We start from the raw sequence: 12,271 nt of genomic DNA on the forward strand, positions 1-12,271 counted from the left end.
ATTTGTTGAACTTGATAGGGTTCTTTTAGGATTTGTAGACCAATTGAAGCCCTTATCTCTAATTTATCAGATCTACAGCTTCGTGGAGTACACTTTCTCTAACTAACCAGCAGGTGGTGTCCACGAGCCACCTGTTCTCCACAAGCCAGTTCTCCCCTGCTTTGCCTTTGTGGTGAGTGGGGGAGTGAGTCTTGTGGGGTCCAATTGGTGAACCAAGCTTGCGTGTGCAGTTGGTGTTGCCCGCCCTGTATATGGGGCGTGTTTCTGGGCAGTCAGGGAAGGGGGGTGGCTCTAACAATCAAATCTCCCTGGTGATCCTGGAGTTTTAAAGCTGCTGCAATAGTCTAATCCTTCAGTTCAGTCCTGCCACAGTTTGTCTCTGCCACTGACCTACAAGTCCTTGGTATTGGCGTATGGCTCCTGAGACTTGCAAGTGGGCCCCTCTTCCAGGCATGCACCCCCTGGTCCTCTGTTGAGGGATGACTGTGCTATGTCACAGGTGAGTGCCGTCCCCCCAGGGCGGTTCTGGGCTGCTGGGCTGTGTAGGGAGGCTCCCAGTCTGCTGAAATGATGGCTGAATGGGGCATGTTAATTCACACTGCTCTGCCTTCCCAACTCTGGGACAACCAGCTGAGGGTGCAGGGAAGGCTAATGTCCACACCCAGTTTTGTGGTGTGTGCCTGTTATTTGAAGCACTTCCGTCACACTGGGTTGTCTGGGGCAGCTCTGGGCTATGGGGCTGGCGATGGGCAGGAGTGTTTCCTGTCCACCAGGATGATGGCTGTGAGCGGACACCCCCCTTTTCTTGGGAAGTTGTCATGTTTAGTGAATTTTCTCAGCACTGGATTATTGCCTTTTGTCTCAGAGCTCTCTTAGTGCTGCTCTTGTCTTGACCTGCCCAAATTGTAAGTCTTTGAAACTCTCTATATTGGGCTTCTTAGAGTAATTGTTTTAGAAAAAGAAAAAAGGATTTAAAAAAAAAAAAAAGGGCCCTCCTCACAGATCTAATGGGTTATTGAAATGCTAAGAGACAAAGCAATTAGGGCCATTAAGGAAAGGTCCACAGGGCAGAGAGATCAGCTTTTCTTCGGGATTTGCAAATGAGCCTCAGGGCCTGAGCTCTGCCCTTCCCCTTTTCTATGTTCACCAGAACTCCAAAAATCCTCCGCTTTTATTTTGGAGTTTTTCGTGTTGTTTTTTTTTCTATGCCTGTCTCCTCTCTGCTGGGCTGGCTGCTCTCAGATTCTCTGGTGTCTGGTCTCAGTCTATCTATGGTTGGAGTTTGGATCAGTAGAATGAGTTTCCGATAAAGGCTGCCACTGCAGTTCTCCCTTCTCCTTCCCGGAGCTGACAGCCCCTCCTCCCACGGGACTGAGCCTGGCAGGGAGGGGCGCGGGTCCCCTGGCCACAAAAACTCACAGATTTCGCTGATCTCAGCAGTTCCACGTGTTCATGAGTGTTGTATGAAGTATGCCCAAAGTCAGATTGCTCTGTGATGTCCAGTCCACGCAGTTCCTGGCTTTCTACCTACTTTCCTGGAGGAATAACTAAAACATACAGCTCATCAGTCTGCCATCTTGCCAACATTTCTTCCCATGAGTTTTGATATGTCATATTTTTTATATCTATTCAGCTCAAAATATTTTATATTTAAAAATTTTTGTGATTCCTTTCTTGAAACAAAGAGTGAAATATTTAATTTTCAAGCATTTGGAGATTTCCTAACTTTTTGTTATTGATTTCTCACTTAAAAATTTGACTTAATTCAGAATTCTATCTGAATGGTTTCAATGTTTGAAACTTGATATTTATTTTTATGTTTCAACATATGGTTAATTTTGGAAAATGTTCTATTTGTACTTGAAAACATAGGTATTTTGCTACTGTTGGATGTAATGGTCTTTATAAGTAAAATATATTGAATTTATTAATCAAGTTGCTCAGATACTATCCACCTTACTGAATTGTCTGCTTGGTTTAATCTGTTAAAGATGGTGGAATGTAAAAGACTCTATGATTTTTGTAGATTTATCTATTTTTCCTTTTAATTTTGCTTTATATATTTTAAAGCTATTTTATAACTGTTACTTTGTATACAGAATTAGAAGTTTTATATCTTACTAGTAGATATCTTTAGTAATACTTCTTCCCTTAAACTCTACTTTTCTTAATGTTTGTTCCTTTATTTTTATCCTTTCTCTGTTCCTATAATTAAAGTTATGTCTCTTTCATGCAGCACATATATATTTAATTCTTTATATTAAAGAGATCGCTAATTCATAATAATTTGAGTTTATTCCAAGAATAATTAGAGAGTTGGGGGTCCACTAGCATTTAATCCAATTAATGGATATTTAAGTTTATTTCCATGTCTTCTGATGTATTTTCTATTTGTTCCACATCTTATTGTTCTTTTTGCCTTTCTTGCATTTTTTTAGATTAACAATATATTTTATTATCCCATTCTCTTCTATGAGTATGTTAGTTTTACATTATCTTAATGTGTTAGCAATTACTTTGAAGATTACCACATGGACTGGGGTCTAACACAAATTAACACTTTTCACCACTTCACAAACAATCCTCAAATCTTAGAACAATTTAACTCTATATACTCCATATTCTGCCTTATTTATTGCCGTAAATTTTAATTCTACATGTATTTTAAGCCCCCATCACTATTGTTTTATGAACAATATTCATTTAAAGTTATCCAAGTATTTGCCACATGTTTTGTTTATACCTGCCTGGATTTCTGTAATTTCTTTTGAAATAACCTTTTTTCTCCTGGATAGAAACCTCCCTAATTCCCATCTCCCAACTCTGCATGGGATAAAATTGTCTCCATTTTGTTTGTCTGAAAAAGTCTATTTTACTTTCACTTTTGAAGAATATTTTCATAAGGTACAAATTCTAGGATAGCAGTTCCTTCTCTTGGCACATTAAAGATGTCATTCTTTTGTCTTTTAGTTTCTATTGTTTCTTTGGGCAAGTCTTTTGTCTGTATAATTTTTGCTCCTATGAAGGTAATGTGTCTTTGACTCTGGTGGCTTTTAAGATTTTTTTCTTGCCTTTAGTGTGCAATAATTTCATTATGATGTGTCCAGGTATGGTTTTCTTTGCATTTAGCCTGCCTGACATTTATAGAGATTCCTGAATCTGTGACTTGATATCTCTCACAAGTTTTGGAAAATTATCAATCATTATCACTTCAAACATTGCTTCTTCTCCATTTTCTCACCCCCTTTTAGGATTCCAGTTACTGGTATGTTAGACCTCTTCACTGTTTCTGTTTTCTCTCTGATGCTATTTTCTATATTCTACATTCCTTTTGCTGTCTGTGACTTAGCTTGAATATTATCTGTGACAACTTTCAGTTTATATCATCAGCTAGGTCAATTTATGTTAAATCTACTTATTGAGAGCTTAATTTCAGTTACGAAATTCTCATTTGATATATATATATATTTAATAGACTCCAGTTCTCTGGTAAAATTCTCATTTATTTTCCTGAACATGGTCAGGTTAATGCCAGACAATTCTGTTATGTGGTTCACCTATGGTTCTGGGGGTCTGTTTCTATTACTGCTTTATTTTCTTTATCCTTTTTCTTCTTATTCTTGGTTATTATTTCTGGCTGGACATTGTGGATGAAAAAGGCTCTAGATGGTGTTTTCTTCCAGAAAGCATTCCCCCTATTCCCCAGCAGGCAATTAGATTAGGAAAAGTTCACTTCGATCCAATGAATGACTAAGCTAAAAAAAAAAGCAGCTACAGTCTTTGTAAGTCTTGTTTTACTTCTGATTTTTCCCTCCTGCTCGTCTGGCATAGTCCTTCAGAAGAGATTCTGGAGTGTTTGGTCCATCCCGAACCATAATTTTTGTCTCCCCAGCATAGAGACTGTTAAAAATTCTGCTCTAATGTTCAGTTATTATTAGCTTGGCTCTTAAGATTTGCACCCAATCATCAAATACCTCAAGAGAAAAAACCTTCACTTGTTGGGCTCACAAGATCTTAACCACACTCTCCTGGATAAACTGGCAGCCCCAAATTCTAATTTTTTTCCTCACAAGTTCCAGAATATTGGCAATAGCTTTGCTACCTGTTAGTTGCCACCATTTACCTGGCTTCTCAACCTCCCAAGCCATGCCAACAATTGGAATATAACATGAGGAGAAATGCACAGCACAGAACTTTGAGGTCACATCAATGAGCTTCCCTTCTTCCTGGAATCTTGGCCCCTAAAATTCTGACTTTGTTTGTCAGAACAAACCTTTAGTACCTTCAAGTGATGAAGTTTTTAAAATACAACCTTTCTTGTCATTCTAATTGTGATCATTGGCTTGCTTCAAGCTACTTCATAGCATAAAAAGTAAAGCAGTACCAAGAAGCTCCCAAAATGTGTAGAGTATCGGTACTCTGCATGGGGGGAGGGTGGGAGGGGGCAAGGGGCAGAAGGCAGAGGGGCAGAGGGGCAGCGAGACTGGCCTTTCAGGAAATTTTTCTGGAAAAGACAAACTTTAATGTGGAATTAAAGGAAAGGCGATAATTGAACAAAACCAGTAGGACTTATAAATGAAGAGAAGTGTATATGCATATGCACATAAATAAGTCCTTTTCTTTCATTTTTCCAAGAACTATTTATTAAGGTTGTGCTATACGACATTCACTGGGAGAGCTGGTATAAATGAAACAGTGAACCTCTTGGCACTTACAGGATATGGGAGAGAGAGAAATAAGCAGGAAAATACAATACATCATGATTAAGTTTGTAAGACAAGGATCTGTTTGACTGGAGCAATATAAGTATGTGGAGAACAATCAAAATTGAGACATAAGATTGATAAAGTATTGGAGAGAGACTCAGTGACAGATGTGGGGTGGAGGAAATAGGTGGTGGAAGATGATCCCTGGGGGAAAGATTTGGGTTTGCATGACAGGCAGTTGAGTTTCACTTCATTTTCAGTTGAGGAGTGCCATAGTATCAATCATGTGTAAGGAAGAAATGGAACAGTGGAATGGATTAGAAAGACTAAAGAATCCCATGGGGATGGAGACCTTTGAGTTTTTAGAAATACAGCAAAACCAAATCCAATATCAGACGGCCTCTAACTAGATTTGTATGAATCTGATATTTTGTATATTTGTACAGGTTTGTATATATTATGCCCCCCAGAAAAAGCCATGTTCTTTGATACAATCTTGTGGGGGCAGACATACTAGTGTTGATTATGTTGGAACCTTTGGATTAGGTTGTTTCCATGGAGATGTGACCCACCCAACTGTGGGTGATAACTGATTAGATAATTTCCATGGAGGGTGGCCCCACCCATTTAGCGTGGGCCTTGATTAGTTCACTGGAGCTCTATAAAGCTCAGACAGGAGGAGTTCACAGCCAGCTGGAACTGAGACAGACATTTTGAAGATGGCCGTTGGAAGCTAACGCAGACATTTGGAGAACGCCACTTTGAAACGCAACCTGGGAGCAAGCAGATGCCAGCCCCTTGCCTTCCCAGCTAACAGAGGTTTTCCAGATGCCAATGGCCTTTCTCCGGTGAAGGTACCTGATTGTCAATGCCTTACCTTGGACACTTCTATGGCCTTAAGACTATTATTTGTAACCAAATAAACCCCCTTTATAAAAGCCAGTCCATTTCTGGTGTTTTGCATTCTGGCAGCATTAGCAAACTAGAGCAATGTTCTATTTACCAATGGAGCTAAAAGGTCCAGAAGCAATTAGGTCACTAGTCCCACCAGAACCATCACCTGGAAACTTCCTCGTCATTGATCCTCCCCTTTCTCTTTCTTTCCTTCCTTGTTTTCTCTGTCCTCACTCCTTCTTCCCTCTTTCTTCCATATTTCTTATTTTCACTCTCTCTTGCTTTATTACTTTCATTGTATCATTGTTTTGAGTAGCTGAAAATCCTCTAAGAAAACAAAATCTGGGAAACCCCGTCAGCCCCGGACCTTTACGAATGAACACAGGTGTGTTAATTTCAGCCCTCCAGACGTGACTATCTTTTACACGCCATTTCAGTGCTTGGTAGAAAGAACAAATTTTTTTTGTGCTGCAGGTCTGCCTGGTTTTCTTGTTCTGTGTCCCTCCAGAGACGGAGAAAGCCAGACACCCAAGGGCATGCTGTGACCCCCTGCAAGGACTGTGATGGGAGCTGGGTTTTGAGAATTTGTCCTCCTGGATCTGTGTTAGCGGCTCCGTCAGCTCTGCCTGGAAGTGCATGCCAGGGCCATTCTCTGCATTAACCTCAGTGGCTCTCCCTCTCCATCTCTCATCAGCTTTTTCTTTATCATAGAAAGTACACACACAATTTAGGTAATTAAACACTTGTGAGGCATTTACATTTTCATGAATCAATCAGCAGTGAATTATTTTTGATTATGCTCATATAATATATTCCAAATCTCTTATCCATATTTTGCAGATGAGTTGGGTGGATTTCTCCTAAAGCAAATGAGGTTTAAACGGCTTCTTACGTTCAGGGGCCCCTTCCAACTTCCCAGGAGAAGCCCTGGCAATTTTGTGTTTGTAATTTAAATATTTTTTCTTTGTTGATCAAATAATAGTCTAACACCTGTCCCCAACACCAATTATATAAGCTTCTGACCCCACAATAACTTGATCTGCCCCTGGAGGAGTTAACATAGTCTTGCCTAGAGAATAAGGAAATGAGAAATAGTTAAGATACCCTTGTTGTTAGCACAGTAAGTCAACAGATAGTCTCATCATATGTTGCCTTGCCTTTCTCACACATTTCATATGTATAACCTTGGGTTTCTAGGTGCTTTGTTCTTTGTATGTAGGTTACCTCACTATTTTAAAGATCTGTTTCTGAAGTGCAGTGGTCACGATAATGTGCTTTTCAGACCTTCAACTACAGGGAGCTCAATTGATCAAGGGCCACAGCAGCTGAGCTCTAAAACCCATTGCCAGATTTGCACCAAGAACATGCTTCCTGGGGCTGCTCTGCCTGGTAAGTGAAGGCAGCAGGAGTCTTAGTCCTGGGAGACAATGGTGTCTTCCGGCAGCTGACTCGGACTGCGGGACTCCCTGCTGGTATTACTGAAACTTCCTTCCACTGCACAGCAGTTTAAGATGATTCCACTCAACTCTCCTTCCCTATCTCCTTCACCGGGGCCAGGCTTGTAATGGCTGATGGCTTTCCCAGCTTTCCCCAGTTTTCCCCATTATCCCTCACACAGGAATTTTCCCGAAAAAAATCCTTACACATTTAATCCATTTAGTGTCTTAGTGTCAGCTTCAGGGGGCTCAGATTAACATATTGAATTAATTTAAAAAAATAGGACTGAGTGTTAGAATGCTTTAATCATAGTCCCATTGAATTTTCATGGACTGGAATAATTTAAATTTCAATGATAAAAATACTCATTGTCATGCCCCTCCTAGTGTTTAACTTTTGCTCTAACTTGAAATTTCCTTTTCTTTTCCTCTACCCAATTCTGTTTATCATTTGAGGCCCAGCCCCATCTCGCCTCTTCTCTGAAACCTTCTTGATTCTCTTTCTTCTGAATTCTTATGGTTGTTGCTCTATGAACGTCAAAGTTGCGGTAATTCCCAACCAACTGGTGGTGATCAACCGGCCAATCTTTAAAACCCAAAAGGCCTGGCTCAGACTAACAACCTCTAACATGCCCTTCTCCCACCAAGCTCATAGGCCAGTGTTTCCTAAATTATGTCCCAATGCCAGTAAGAGATAGTGTACCCTTTAGGGGCTAAAGGTCCCATAGTCAAATAAATTTGGGGAAAATACCCGTTACATACTATGCCCCTTTCCCAGATACTCAAATGCACACCAGGACACTAAAGACTTGGAGACAATCTATGGGGATGACTTTGATTAACTCTGAACTCCCGAAACCTATTTGACAATGGAAACATTTTCCCATAAAATTTCTACTAACAGTCAAAGGACTTATTTTATTTTTTACAAAACGATTCAGGAGATAATGTTGAAGATATTTCTTTCAGGGATGCATTTGTATCAAGCCACCTCTGCATGCATTTAATGGTGATGGGGGAGAGGGTGGCAAACCAGTTGGTAACACTGACAGGTGAGGGATTCCCTAGACCTCAACTTTGAGAGCAAAAAGAAAAGGGGTCGGGAATAGAGTAAGTTGGAGTATGCAAAGCAGGATTTGCGAAAGCATGCTCAAGGGGGGTGTGAGTTTATTCACACTGGTTAATATTTAAAGGGATGGCAACAGGTTTTTTCCTTCTGCACAGGACTCACATGGTCATTACCTGTAGGGAACCCCTTCAAAGAGAAACCAAGAGCTTTTGATGTGCTGCTTTGCAGGCTCGCTTAGCATGTGTACAGTGTGCTTCTCAGCTGGATTATAAACTGAGATCAGGGAAGATATCTTATTCTTTAAAATTGCCTCAGCATGAAGCAATCCCTCATTCATTCATTCATCCAGGAAATATTTACTGTGCTCCTACTACGTGCCAGCACTGTCCCTGGTGATGGGGATACAACAATGATCAACAAGGTCCTTGCCCTCAAGAATTTACATTCTAATTGGTAAATAAATAAAAAACCAAATAAATAAACTGAAATATAATATTAGTAGCAAGCGCTATGAAGAAAATAAAGCAGGATAAGGGATTTAAGTGTACCAAGCATATAGTAGATACCTAATAAATATTGATTGGTTGAGTAGGTATGGGCTTTCGATTACTTCAGTGACTTCTGCTACCCTCAAAGTGAATGTAACAAAAGGAAAAGTACCCTACTGGCTTGCACAAGAGTGAACAATTTCTATAAGGGGATACTACTTCAGGGTGGGCAACACATGAGGCCCTATATAACCCTGTTCCTGCCATTCATCAGCAGGTAAAGATTCAAATGTTCCATCTGCAAATGTCACAGCTACACATTTAATACAATTCCTCTTGGTATGAGCATCTTGAAAATGCTGATACCTTTCCCACATCCTCCTCCCCATTACCCCCTTGTAATTACTGCAATGATTTCAGATTAAGATGTTCAAGTCCAAAATGTTTGTGAAAAAAATTGGCAAGCTGTCATCTCCAAATACCCAACTGAATTGCTGAATGATTAATAATGTAAAACTGCATGCTGAAAAGAAGAATAAATAAAAGCTCGTTGTTGTGCAATAAATCCTTTTCTAGAAAACACCACTGAGAAAACTGGTTATGGGTTTATCATATTTTCCTCCAAATATTTAGGCCATTCTATTTAATTCTTTTCTGAGCTTTACTCCTCTTTCAGAAGCTGGTGTATGATCCTTCCCTATCGTTACTCATGAAATATTAATGCTACAGGAGATTACAGGGAGAGATGCCAGCTCTGTGGCTGTTGATAGTGACTAGAATAAATGATTAGTTCACAAAGTGGCAGCCAAAAGGAAAGTATGCATTGTGGACAGAGTATTTTTATTATCCATTAGCCAAATAAGAAGGCTCTTTTTTTTTTAAACTAAAGAGGTGAATTTAAGGGTGGCCATCTTGCCCAAGGCAGGGACTCTCTACTTATGTGAAAGAAAAGGACATTGAAGGTGATCTCTTCTCATTACCACACAGTCCACTTGAGCCGAATTGGGAGCTCTCTGGAAGGCTCCACATTGGCCCCTAAGTTTTGGGTATATTCTGGACAAAGCTGTAAACCAGGGGTCATTGTCACACCTGGAGATCTGGCAAGGTATGGCAGATAAAAAGGTAATAGCTATTATTCTGCCCAGTCTACTATTTCTACATATGTAAGATTGATACATATATTATAATCTCATTTCACTCCCCAAATAAACCTATGAAGTAGGTATTATTGTCCCTGTCTTAAAGATGAGGCAAGTTAAGCAATTTGCCCAAGGTCACACAGCCAGCAAGAGCTTAAATTCAACCCTGTCTCCCTGATTCTCTAGCTTGGACTTTACTCATCTAAATACTACTATCCCCTCTTCTTACTCAGGCTCAGAAAATGAAGCAGAATCTGGCAGTAGACAATATAAATCCTCTCCACTACCCTCCTCCTACCCTCCCATGCTCCTACATGAGGCAGGCACCGCTGACCCATCAAAACTGTAGATGCTGACAAAGGAGATTAATCTAGGTAGACCTGCTAGTTATCCAAGTAGCAGGTTCACCTGTAGCCACAGTCCTGGCATCCTCATAGGCACAAAAGGTCCCAGAGCAAGAACAAGAGAAGTTCATACTAAGGGCAGATGACTGCAAAAAAAAATCCTTGGAGTTTGAAAATGAGACTAAGGGGATCACCGATGTTGAGCACGGTGCTAAAGCTAGGGAGGGAGAAGAAAAGAGGAGGCCAGAGACCAGTTCTAGGAGAATATTTTATAATATTCTTACTATAAGAATAATTTTGGCACAGGGAAAAAGAGTTGAGCTTTAAAACCATGATGCATGTGAGAAGTAGGGCCTGGGGGCAGAAACTAGGGAGAAGCTTGGGCTTCTGAAACGAGGTACAAACCAAGCCATTGGAACTGGTGCATTGTGTGAAAGCCAGGCTGGAAGCAAAGGCGAAGGGAGCCGAGCCATGGAGTGTGGAGCTGGAGATAAGTCCCATCTGCCTCCCACCTGACAGGACCTTGAGACACTGAAGAAGGGACAGAATTGACAAACAGGCATCACCCTGCCTGGATGGGACCAACAAGAAAAATGTCGAGTCATTTTCTCCTGCTCTCTCTCCCACCAGATTGTCTCTGTGCCCTTGCTTCCAGAACCACTCCCAAACTAGCGCTGGTCAACACCTACTTCTTCACTGCAAAGATTTCCTTCCATATCAGTAAGAAACACACATCTGGTAACTAACTCAAAATACTGGATGAATATCTGGACATTGTTTATATTAACCTTTCCAATGATTTATTTTCATTTTTAAACAGAACCTTGTTAAATCAAAGGGATGTCCTCCTCATAGTGGGATTAGAAAGGAGAATTGTGAAAGCATCGTGGGAAAGCAGGAACGCTGATGTAAATGATGTCCCCTGAAGTTGTGTAGTATACTTTTTTAGATTGAATATTTACCACGCCTTAATAAGAGCCAAGCCAAATAAATTCGTTAACCTCCCCCCAATGAAGGACATGACTCCCAGGGGAATGAATCTCTCTGGTGACGGGGGACATCACTCTTAGGAATGAGCCTGGCCCTGGCAGTGAGGAATTGAAAATGCCTACTTGACCAAAAGGAGGTAAAAAGAAAGGTAACAAGTTGAGGTCACAGTGGCTGCGAGATCCCAAATAGAGTTGAAAGGCTATCCTGGAGGTTACTATTATGCAGACTTCAGCTAGACTTCCCAAATGGTCACAGCATGCCACACCCTTACCAAAAGTAGTCCCCAAATACCTAAGTCCCTACCTGAGATTCTACAAAAGATTCACTCAGTAAGTTTTATCTCTCAGAAACTTAAATCCACCAGAGTGCTCCTATACCAGGCAAGTCCTAAAACCCAGAGGCAACAGCCTCTTTAAGAACAACAAACAGATGCAGCCCCCTTCCCCATACTGGCAACACCCCCTTTCAATATGAACAAGTTAGAGCTGTCACTGGCTAGACACCCCTAAAGATGGAGAAAGAGATTAGGTGAGAGGAAGGGGCAGCAACCAACAAGATTTAACAAATGTCTATGAAATTTTATATAATTATATATTTATTTGTATATATATATATATTTAGATGCTGGGGTGTTGGACTAGCTGGAAGGAGGTGAATGACATGGTGGAATTGTAACCTATAACATTCTTTGAAATTTGTTCCACAGCTACTCATTGAACTGTGCTTTGAAAGTCTTCACCTTTCTATATATACCCTATATTTCATAAAAAGGAAAAAAACTGAAACTGTGGAACTGTAACCCATAACAATTTTTGAAATTACCTACATAACTGCTTATTGAGCTGCACATCAAAAGTTAACACCTTTCTGAATGTATATTTTACAATAATGGAAATAGCTGAAGTTGTGGAACTGTGACTCATGACATTCTTTGAAATTTGCTCTTTAACTACTTGTTAAATCGTACTTTCAAAGTTATCACTGTTATGTATATATGTTAAAGTTCACAATAAAAAAAATGCATTAAAAAAAAAAAAAGAGCCAAGCTCCACACACCAACCCCAAAGTCTAGAAGATAGAGGTGGCCTCTTGAAAGTGCAAAACTGTTTAGTGTCCATATCAACAAGACCAACTTAGGAAAAAAAAAAACAAAAACCAAAAACAGCATGTTCTGTTCAGTGGTTCCTGCAGTGCTGGGAATTCCA

The sequence above is a fragment of the Choloepus didactylus genome, chromosome 10 (assembly GCF_015220235.1).
Source record: "Choloepus didactylus isolate mChoDid1 chromosome 10, mChoDid1.pri, whole genome shotgun sequence".
Taxonomy (NCBI): Eukaryota; Metazoa; Chordata; class Mammalia; order Pilosa; family Megalonychidae; genus Choloepus; species Choloepus didactylus.